This window comes from Lolium rigidum, chromosome 1 (assembly GCF_022539505.1).
Source record: "Lolium rigidum isolate FL_2022 chromosome 1, APGP_CSIRO_Lrig_0.1, whole genome shotgun sequence".
Taxonomy (NCBI): Eukaryota; Viridiplantae; Streptophyta; class Magnoliopsida; order Poales; family Poaceae; genus Lolium; species Lolium rigidum.
The window spans coordinates 216,856,694-216,867,635 of record NC_061508.1 but is presented as its reverse complement, the minus strand read 5'-3'; positions in this window follow the sequence as shown (position 1 = coordinate 216,867,635).

The window sequence follows — 10,942 nt, the reverse complement described above, 5'->3', positions numbered from 1 at the left end:
CGGATATAACACCTCCTATGGCTCTATCTACCTTTCTAGTAGCTCCTTCACGGAGTTACGGGTATGTATTCTCGGTGGTTTAGCATGAATTGGCATATAGTAAAGTCTTGTTTTTAGTCTTCCTGCTTCTTACATTTGTATCAATTTTCACATGCGGACTGTACCTTGTGAACTTCGTCCTATGATTAACCAGATGTGTCCGCATGAAGGGTCTTTCACTATGCATGGCAATGGCAAATTGATGAACACCTACACGGTCTATGAGGTGTATGTCTACAAGACGCGAGGCCATCACATATTTGTATGGACATGATTGGAGAAAGTTTGCTTTTGACTACGGTCCGAAGAAGGGCGACGAGCTGAGGATCGAAACTCAAACGGGCGGATATACGTAGCGCTTACGAGTTGGAGACACTTCCAAATATATAATATGTAACTTTTTTCTACTCATATCTTTTGATAAGCATTTACGAGCGGTTGTTCTAAACCATTCCCTACTGTTCTAGCTTGCTGGGTTTAACATGATCAAAGCTGCGGATCCCACGATGGAACATGAGCGGATGTCACAAAGGGCAACCACACCGGCACGGCACCGGCTTCCCACTCTCCTGCATCGGCACCGGTTCTGTACCAGCTCCGTTTCTCGCATCTACCCGGCGAGTCCCCTACATCGGCATTGGTTCCTGTAGAGGCCCCATATACTACACACGCCCGGCGAGGCTCACTGCATCGGCACTTGGTTCCTCTAGGCTGCACCGTTTCTGCACTTGCCCAACGAGTCTCTCGCATCGGCACCGGTTCCTCTAGAGGCACCGTTTCTGCACCTGCCCGGCAGTCTCCTGCATCGGCACCGGCTCGTGTACCGGCCCGGGCTCCTGCACCTGCCCGACCGGATCACCGAGGTCTCGGCTCATTGCTGTGGCCACCCGTGTGGTGACCGGGACGCATCTGAAGGCTATGTTCGTGAGTATATGACAGCATAACTTCTCTTATCTTGATGTCTTCTCTGCTCAAAGTCTCACATGGTTCAGTGCATTGGTGCCATTGACTAATTTTTGGTGGTATCTCTTGCTTTGAATCAGAAATTGCCTAAAAGTATCGCCAAGGATCTCAATGCTGGCCGAAGGGGCAAGATTTCCCTCGTCATGGAGAGTGAAGGTCTCACCGTGGAGGGACGGTACTCCGTCGGTCCCACGGATGGCCGCTTGGTCTGTTACTTCCGGGTGGAAAAAGTTCATTGACGGTGCCAAACTTCGCATTGGATCAAAGTTGAAGGTCAAGATCTTTCGATGCCGGCTGTGACATCTTTGGTCATAAAGTTCGCGGTTGTCTAGTTCTGTTGCCCCATGAGCCCTTAGCAAATGCATTTGTAGTTATACTTATATAAGGTTATCTTATACGAGCTGCTAATTAATTGTATGGGTGGTAAAACTACGGCAAGCTTTTGCTCTTAGCAAGTATGTATGTATGATCAGCTATTATGATAACTAATGTTTGTGTTCATCTTAATTTGCATTTCCGTTTTAGAAAAAAACTTAATTTCTATTTTGGCTGACTCGTTAGAGAACTATCGAGATTGAACCCACAACATGATTCAAATAGATTCATTACACCGAGCCACATGTCTTGACCTTGCTATACACTACTTCCATTAATCGGTGCAAGAAGGCTTACGAGTTGCCTGAACCATGGCGGATTCGAATCCACCTTATCTATCTAGAAATACAACCTTTGCGGAAAGAGGATTTGCGGTATGGGGAGGCTGACATTGGGGACCCATGAGCCGGCGGCGTCGTCAACGTTTTAAAGGTGGCGAGGAGATCGAAAGAAAAATAAGCCAAAAATCGGTTGGTAAACAAATTCAAGAAAAGAAACATTTACCTTTACGAGAGGATGACATGCGGGACCCATGAGGCAGCGGCATCCTCAACTATTTCAAGGCGGCGGGGATCAAAAGAAAAAAGGAAATAGCCGAGAAATTAATTAGGGTCAAAAATAAATCCATCAAAGGAAACTTTTATTGTTCATAGAGGATGACATGTGGGACCGACTTGCCGACTTGCGTCGTCATCGTTTCAAAGGGGCGGGGGATCAAAAGAAAAAGGCAAATAGCCGAGAAATTAGGGGAAAAAATAAATCCAACAAAGGAAACTTTTATTGTTCATAGAGGATGACATGCGGGACCCATGAGCCGGCGGCTTCCTCAACGTTTCAAAGTCGGCATGAGATTGAAAGAAAAAGGCAAGTGACATAATATCGGGAGCCAAAAATAATCCAAGAAAGAAACTTTATTGTACATAGAGGATGACATGCGGGTCCCATTTTATAGCGGCGGTCTCAACGCTTCCAAGGCGGCACGGGACCGAAAGAAAAATGAAGTAGCCGAGAAATCGGGGTGTGAAAAAAAATCCAAGAAAAGAAAGATTTCAATTGGGGCATGTATCTGGACATACGGGCCTTCGAACTATCTGCTGGGCCTTTTGACTCGTACAATTTCAGCCCACTCCAAAACGAGGAAAGGTCGAATTTTTCTAAAAAAAAACAGGAAAGTCCTATGCTTCGCAAAAACAAAAAACAAGGAGATTCAACATATAAGTTTGTTTATGTAGATATAAAGATTTAATTTATCCGTTTGCAATAGCTCGAGAGCGAAATACAACGTTTATTGTACGCAAAATAAAATATCACATGTTTCTTGTACGGGGAGGCTGACATCGGGGACCCATGAGCCGGCGGCGTCGTCAACGTTTCAAAGGCGGCGAGGGGATCGAAAATAAAAAAAAGCCAAAAATCAGTTGGTAAAAAAATACAAGAAAAGAAAACATTTATCGTTACGAGAGGATGACATGCGGGACCCATGAGGCAGCGGCATCCTCAACGTTTCAAAGTCGGCATGAGATCGAAAGAAAAAGCCAAGTGACATAATATCAGGAGCCAAAAATAATCCAAGAAAAGAAACTTTATTGTACATAGAGGATGACATGCGGGTCCCATTTTGTAGCGAGCGGTCTCAACGTTTCCAAGGCGGCACGGGACCAAAAGAAAAATGAGGCGGCGGCATTCTCAACAATTCCAAGGCGGCGGGGATCAAAAGAAAAAAAAGGAAATAGCCAGAAATTAATTAGGGGTCAAAAATAAATCCACCGAAGGAAACTTTTATTGTTCATAGAGGATGACATGTGGGACCGACCTGCCAACGAGCGTCCTCATCGTTTCAAAGGGGCGGGGGATCAAAAGAAAAAGGCAAATAGCCGAGAAATTAGGGGTCAAAAATAACTCCAAGAAAGGAAACTTTTATTGTTCGTAGAGGATGACATGCGGGACCCATGAGCCGAGCGGCTTACTCAACGTTTCAAAGGTGGCATGAGATCGAAAGAAAAAGGCAAGTGACCAAATATCGGGAGCCAAAAATAATCCAAGATTTATTGTACATAGAGGATGACATGTGGGTCCCATTTTGCGGCAGCGGTCTCAATGTTTGTAATGCGGCTTGAGATCAAAAGAAAAAGAAAGTAGCTAGTAATTAGGGGGTGAAAAAAAATCCAAGAAAAGAAAGTTGATGGACATAGAGGATGACATGCGGGTCCCTTGAGCCAACGACTTACTCAACGTTTCAAAGGGGCGGGGATCAAAAGAAAAAGGCAAGCCAAAAATCGAGAGGGTGAAAAAAAATCCAACAAAGGAAACTTTTATAGCACATAGAGGATGACATGCGGGTCCCATGAGCCGGCGGGTCTCTCAACGTTTCAAACGTGGCATGAGATCGAAAGAAAAAGGCAAGTGAAAAAATATCGGGAGCCAAAAATAATTCAAGAAAAGAAAGTTTTATAGTACATAGAGGATGACATGCGGGTCCCATTTAGCGGCAGCGGTATCACCGTTTGAGAGGCGGCGGGGGATCGAAAGAAAAAGGCAAGTGAAAAAATATGAGCAGCCAAAAATAATTCAAGAAAAGAAAGTTTTATAGTACATAGAGGATGACATGCGGGTCCGATTTAGCGGCAGCGGTATCACCGTTTGAGAGGCGGCGGGGATCAAAAGAAAAAAGAAATTGCCAAAAATCGGAGGGTGAAAAAAAAACCAAGAAAATGAACTTTTATAGTACATAGAGGATGACATGCGGGTCCCATGAGCCTGCGGGTTCCTCAACGTTTCAAACGTGGCATGAGATCGAAAGAAAAAGGTAAGTGACCAAATATGAGGTGCCAAAAATAATTCAAGAAAAGAAAGTTTTATAGTACATAGAGGATGACATGCGGGTCCCATTTAGCAGCAGCGGTATCACCGTTTGAGAGGCGGCGGGGATCGAAAGAAAAAGGCAAGTGACCAAATTTGAGGTGCCAAAAAAACTCCAAGAAAAGAAAGTTTTATAGTACATAGAGGATGACATGCGGGTCCCATTTAGCGACAGCGGTATCACCGTTTGAGAGGCGGCAGGGGATCGAAAGAAAAAGGCAAGTGACCAAATATGAGGTGCCAAAAATAATTCAAGAAAAGAAAGTTTTATAGTGCATAGAGGATGACATGCGGGTCCCGGTTAGCGACGGCGGTATCACCGTTTGAGAGGCGGCGGGGGATCGAAAGAAAAAGGCAAGTGACCAAATTTGAGGTGCCAAAAAAACTCCAAGAAAAGAAAGTTGATTGCACATAGAGGATGACATGCGGGTCCCATTTAGCAGCAGCGGTCTCAACGTTTCCAAGGCGGCAAGGGATCAAAAGAAAAAGGAAGTAGCCAGAAATCAGGGGGTCAAAAAAAATCCAAGAATAGAAAGAATTTTGGTTCATAGAGGATGACATGCGGGACCCATGATCATGCATCGTAAACGGCTCGATCGGAGAACGTTGAACGAGATGGCGCGATCGAGAAAAAAAACAATGCCAGAGAGGCTGCCATCCGGGCCCTACATCCCTCGGCGGTGCGGATTTGCGTTGACTCGGCCGGCGAACCCGAGAATTCGCGATGCACCACGTCCCGGGCCACCATACGCGACGTTTTGGCCGCTTTCGTCGGGCTAGGTGGCCTCAAAAACGAGAAAAAAAAGTTTTGACATGCACCACGGAGGGACCAAAATCGTCGGCCATGGTACACCAGCAACCACGGCGCGACTTCAACTTCGTCGGCCATGGCAACTTTTCTTGTAGTGCCACCGCCATCTTCATCACCGCTGCTGTCTCCCATGAGGAGGGAGTAGTTCTCCATCGAGGCTAAGGGCTGTACCGGTAGCTATGTGGTTCATCTCTCTCTCCTATGTACTTCAATACAATGATCTCATGAGCTGCCTTACATGATTGAGATCCATATGATGAGCTTGTAATCTAGATGTCGTTATGCTATTCAAGTGGATTTTACTTATGTGATCTCCGGAGACTCCTTGTCCCACGTGTGTAAAGGTGACGAGTGTGTGCACCGTGTGGGTCTCTTAGGCTATATTTCACAGAATACTTATTCAATGAGTTATGATTTGAGTTGGATGTCTCTATGAAATTGTGGTGTGTTAGTACCTCCTATGAATGCTCACAGTGACAGCGTGGGGTGTTTATTAGTACTTGGGAATACATCTTTAAGGTTTGCCTACATGATGAATTAGTGTTCGTTATCTTGCCAAAGAGTAATTCAGAGTAGCATAGTGAAGTGCTTATATTTATATCCCTTTATGATTGCAATGTTGAGAGTGTCCACTAGTGAAAGTATGATCCCTAGGCCTTGTTTCCAAATACTGCAATCATCGCTTATTTATTGTTTTACTGCATCTTTACTTCCTACAATATTACTACCATCAAGCGCACATCAGACAAGCTATTTTTCGGCGCCGTTACTACTGCTCATATTCATCCATACTACTTGTATTTCACTATCTCTTCGCCGAACTAGTGCACCTATACATCTGACAAGTGTATTAGGTGTGTTGGGAACACAAGAGACTTCTTGTATCGTGATTGCAGGGTTGCTAGAGAGGGATATCTTTGACCTCTTCCTCCCTGAGTTCGATAAACCTTGCGTGATCCACTTAAGGGAAAACTTGCTGCTGTTCTACAAACCTCTGCTCTTGGAGGCCCAACACTGTCTACATGAATAGAAGCGTGCGTAGACATCAAGCTATTTTTACGGCGCCGTTGCCGGGGAGGAAAGGTAAAAGGCACTCACACTCCGGATCTCGGCAACTAAGCTATCTTCCGGCGCCGTTGTAAGTGCTCGAAGCTATTTCCTTTAGATCCTGCAATTGCATCTTTTTGTTTCTTGTTAAACACTAGTAAGGCATAATGGAAAACATACGTGAGCTTTTTAAACTATTTCCTGAGTCAAGACATGAATGGTTTAATGCGAAAATTAAAAAACCTATGGAACCTTATTTGCATGCTAGTAGCAATGATATTAGTATGAACGCTTTGAACACCATTGTTGATAATGATATAGAAAGTTCTAAGCTTGGGGAAGCTGGTTTTGATGAGCATGATATTTTTAGTCCCCCAAGCATTGAGGAGAAAATTTTGTTTGATGATACTTTGCCTCCTATTTATGATGATTATAATGATAGTGGTCTTTTGGTGCCGCCTACTATGGAGGATAAAGTTTAATTATGATTACAATATGCCTCCTATATTGATGAGAATAATAATGATAGCTACTTTGTTGAATTTGCTCCCACTACAATTAATAAGAATGACTATGCTTATGTTGGGAGTAGTAATAATTTTATGCATGAGACTCATGATAAGAATGTTTCATTTGATAGTTATATTGTTGAGTTTGTTCATGATGCTACTGGAAATTATTATGAGAGAGGAAAATATGGTTGTAGAAATTTTCATGTTACTAAAACACCTCTCTATATGCTTGAAAATTTTGAAGTTACGCTTGTTTTAGTCTTTCTATGCTTGTTGCATTATGCCTACATGACTTGTTTATTTACAAGATTCCTTTTCATAGGAAGTGGGTTAGGCTTAAATTTGTTTTGAATTTGCTTCTTGATGCTCTCTTTTGCTTCAACTCTTATTTCTTGGGAGTGCATCATTAAAGCTGCTGAGCCCATCTTAATGGCTATAAAGAAAGCACTTCTTGGGAGATAACCCATGTTTTTATTTTACTACAGTAATTTTGTTTTATATTTGTGTCTTGGAAGTTGTTACTACTGTAGCAACCTCTCCTTATCTTTATTTTATTGCATTGTTGTGCCAAGTAAAGTCTTTGATAGTAAGGTCAATACTAGATTTGGATTACTTGCGAGAAACAGATTTCTTGTTGTCACGAATTTGGGTATGATTCTATGTAGGTAACTCGAGAAAAATCTGCCAATTTACGTGAGTGATCCTCGGATATGTACGCAACTTTCATTCAATTTGAGCATTTTCATCTGAGCAAGTCCGGTGCCTCTAAAAAATTCGTCTTTACGGATTGTTACTGTTTTGACAGATTCTGCCTTTTATTTCGCATTGCCTCTTTTGCTGTGTTGGATGGATTTCTTTGTTCCATTAACTTCCGGTAGCTTTGGGCAATGTCCGGAAGTGTTAAGAATGATTGTGTCACCTCTGAATATGTGAATTTTTGATTATGCACTAACCCTCTAATGAGTTTGTTTTGAGTTTGGTGTGGAGGAAGTTTTCAAGGGTCAAGAGAGGAGGATGATACAATATGATCAAGAAGAGTGAAAAGTCTAAGCTTGGGGATGCCCCCGTGGTTCATCCCTGCATATTTCAAGAAGACTCAAGCATCTAAGCTTGGGGATGCCCAAGGCATCCCCTTCTTCATCGACAACTTATCAGGTCACCTCTAGTGAAACTATATTTTTATTCCGTCACATCTTATGTGCTTTACTTGGAGCGTCTGTGTGCTTTTATTTTCGTTTTGTTATTTTCATTCTCTGAATAAATTCATGCTTGTGTGGGAGAGAGACACGCTCCGCTGTTTCATATGAACACATGTGTTCTTAGCTTTACTTTTAATGTTCATGGCGAAGGTTGAAACTGCTTCGTTCATTGTTATATGGTTGGAAACAGAAAATGCCGCATGTGGTAATTGGTATAATGTCTTGAATAATGTGATACTTGGCAATTGTTGTGCTCATATAGATCATGTTTAAGCTCTTGCATCATGTACCTTGTACCCATTAATGAAGAACTACATAGAGCTTGTTAAAATTTGGTTTGCATGATTGATCTCTAGAGTCTAGATATTTTCTACGGTTGAGGTGTTTGAACAACAAGGAGACGATGTAAAGTCTTATAATAGCTTACAATATGTTCATATGTGAGTCTTTGCTGCACCGTTTTATACTTGAGTTTGCTTCAAACAACCTTGCTAGCCTAGCCTTGTATTGAGAGGAATTCTTCTCATGCATCCAAATCCTTGAGCCAATAACCATGCCATTTGTGTCCACCATACCTACCTACCACATGGTATTTCTCTGCCATTCCAAAGTACATTACTTGAGTGCTACCTTTAAAATTCTATTCTTTGTCTTTGCAATATATAGCTCATGGGAAAAATAGCCTTAAAAACTATTGTGGTGAAGAATATGTACTTATGTGTCTTATTTCTTAATAAGTTGCTTGTTGAGCGGTAACCATGTTTATGGGGACGCCATCAACTCTTTTACCTTTGTTGAATATCATGTGAGTTGCTATGCATGTTCGTCTTGTACGAAGTAAGGGCGATTTTCATGATCAAATGGTTTGAGTATGCATATTGTTAGAGAAGAACATTGGGCCGCTAACTAAAGCCATGATCCATGATGGAAGTTTCGGTTTGGACAATCAATCCTCAATCTCTTATGAGAATATTAACTGTTGTTGAATGCTTATGCATTAAAGAGGAGTCCATTATCTGTTGTCTATGTTGTCCCGGTATGGATGTCTAAGTTGAGAATAATCAAAAGCGAGAAATCCAATGCGAGCTTTCTCCTTAGACCTTTGTACGAGCGGCATAGAGGTACCCCTTTGTGACACTTGGTTGAAACATATGCTATGCAATGATAATCCATGTTAATCCAAGCTAATTAGGACAAGGTGCGAGCACTATTGGTATACTATGCATGAGGCTTGCAACTTATAGGATGTCTTATACATAACACATATGCTTTATTACTACCGTTGACAAAATTGTTTCTATGTTTTCAAAATGAAAAGCTCTAGCACAAATATAGTAATCCATGCTTCCCTACTGCGAAGGGCCATATCTTCTACTTTATTGTTGAGTCGGTTTACCTATTCTTTCTATCTTAGAAGCAAACACTTGTATGAATTGTGTGCATTGATTCTTACATGTTTACTTATTGCACTTGTTATATTGCTTTATGTTGACAACTATCCATGAGATATACATGTTACAAGTTGAAAGCAATTGCTGAAACTTAATCTTCCTTTGTGTTGCTTCAATGCCTTTACTTTGAATTTATTGCTTTATGAGTTAACTCTTATGCAAGTCTTATTGATGCTTGTCTTGAAAGTACTATTCATGAAAAGTCTTTGCTATATGATTCAGTTGTTTACTCATTGTCTTTACCATTGCTTTGAATCGCTGCATTCATCTCATATGCTTTACAATAGTATGATCAAGATTATGATAGCATGTCACTTCAGAAATTATCCTTGTTATCGTTTACCTACTCGAGGGCGAGTAGGAACTAAGCTTGGGGATGCTTGATACGTCTCAAACGTATCTATAATTTCTTATGTTCCATGCTACTTTTATGATGATACTCACATGTTTTATACACATTATATGTCATTATTATGCGTTTTCCGGAACTAACCTATTGACGAGATGCCGAAGGGCCGGTTCTCGTTTTCTGCTTGTTTTTGGTTTCGAAATCCTAGTAAGGAAATATTCTCGGAATCTGACGAAATCAACGCCCAGCATCTTAGAAATCCACGAAGCTTCCAGAACACCGGGAGGGACCAGAGGAGAGCCACAGGGGGCCCACACATGGGGCTGGCGCGGCCCAGGGGGGCGCCCCCCTATTGTGTGGCGGCCCCGTAACCCTCCCGACTCCGCCTCTTCGCCTATTTAAAGCTCCCGACCTAAATCTTCGATACGGAAAAGCCACGGTACGAGAAACCTTCCCGAGCCGCCGCCATCGCGAAGCCAAGATGCGGGGACAGGAGTCTCTGTTCCGGCACGCCGCCGGGACGGGGAAGTGCCCCGGAAGGCATCTCCATCGACACCACCGCCATCTTCATCACCGCTGCTTGTCTCCCATGAGGAGGGAGTAGTTCTCCATCGAGGCTAAGGGCTGTACCGGTAGCTATGTGGTTAATCTCTCTCTCCTATGTACTTCAATACAATGATCTCATGAGCTGCCTTACATGATTGAGATCCATATGATGAGCTTGTAATCTAGATGTCATTATGCTATTCAAGTGGATTTTAATTATGTGATCTCCGGAGACTCCTTGTCCCACGTGTGTAAAGGTGACGAGTGTGTGCACCGTGTGGGTCTCTTAGGCTATATTTCACAGAATACTTATTCACTGAGTTATGATTTGAGTTGGATGTCTCTATGAAATTGTGGTGTGTTAGTACCTCCTATGAATGCTCACAGTGACAGCATGGGGTGTTTATTAGTACTTGGGAATACATCTTTAAGGTTTGCCTACATGATGAATTAGTGTTCGTTATCTTGCCAAAGAGTATTTTAGGGTAGCATAGTGAAGTGCTTATTTATATCCCTTTATGATTGCAATGTTGAAAGTGTCCACTAGTGAAAGTATGATCCCTAGGCCTTGTTTCCAAATACTGCAATCATCACTTATTTACTGTTTTACTGCATCTTTACTTCCTGCATTATTAATACCATCAACTGCACATCGACAAGCTATTTTCTGGCGCCGTTACTACTGCTCATATTCATTCATACCACTTGTATTTCACTATCTCTTCGCCGAACTAGTGCACCTATACATACGACAAGTGTATTAGGTGTGTTGGGGACACAAGAGACTTCTT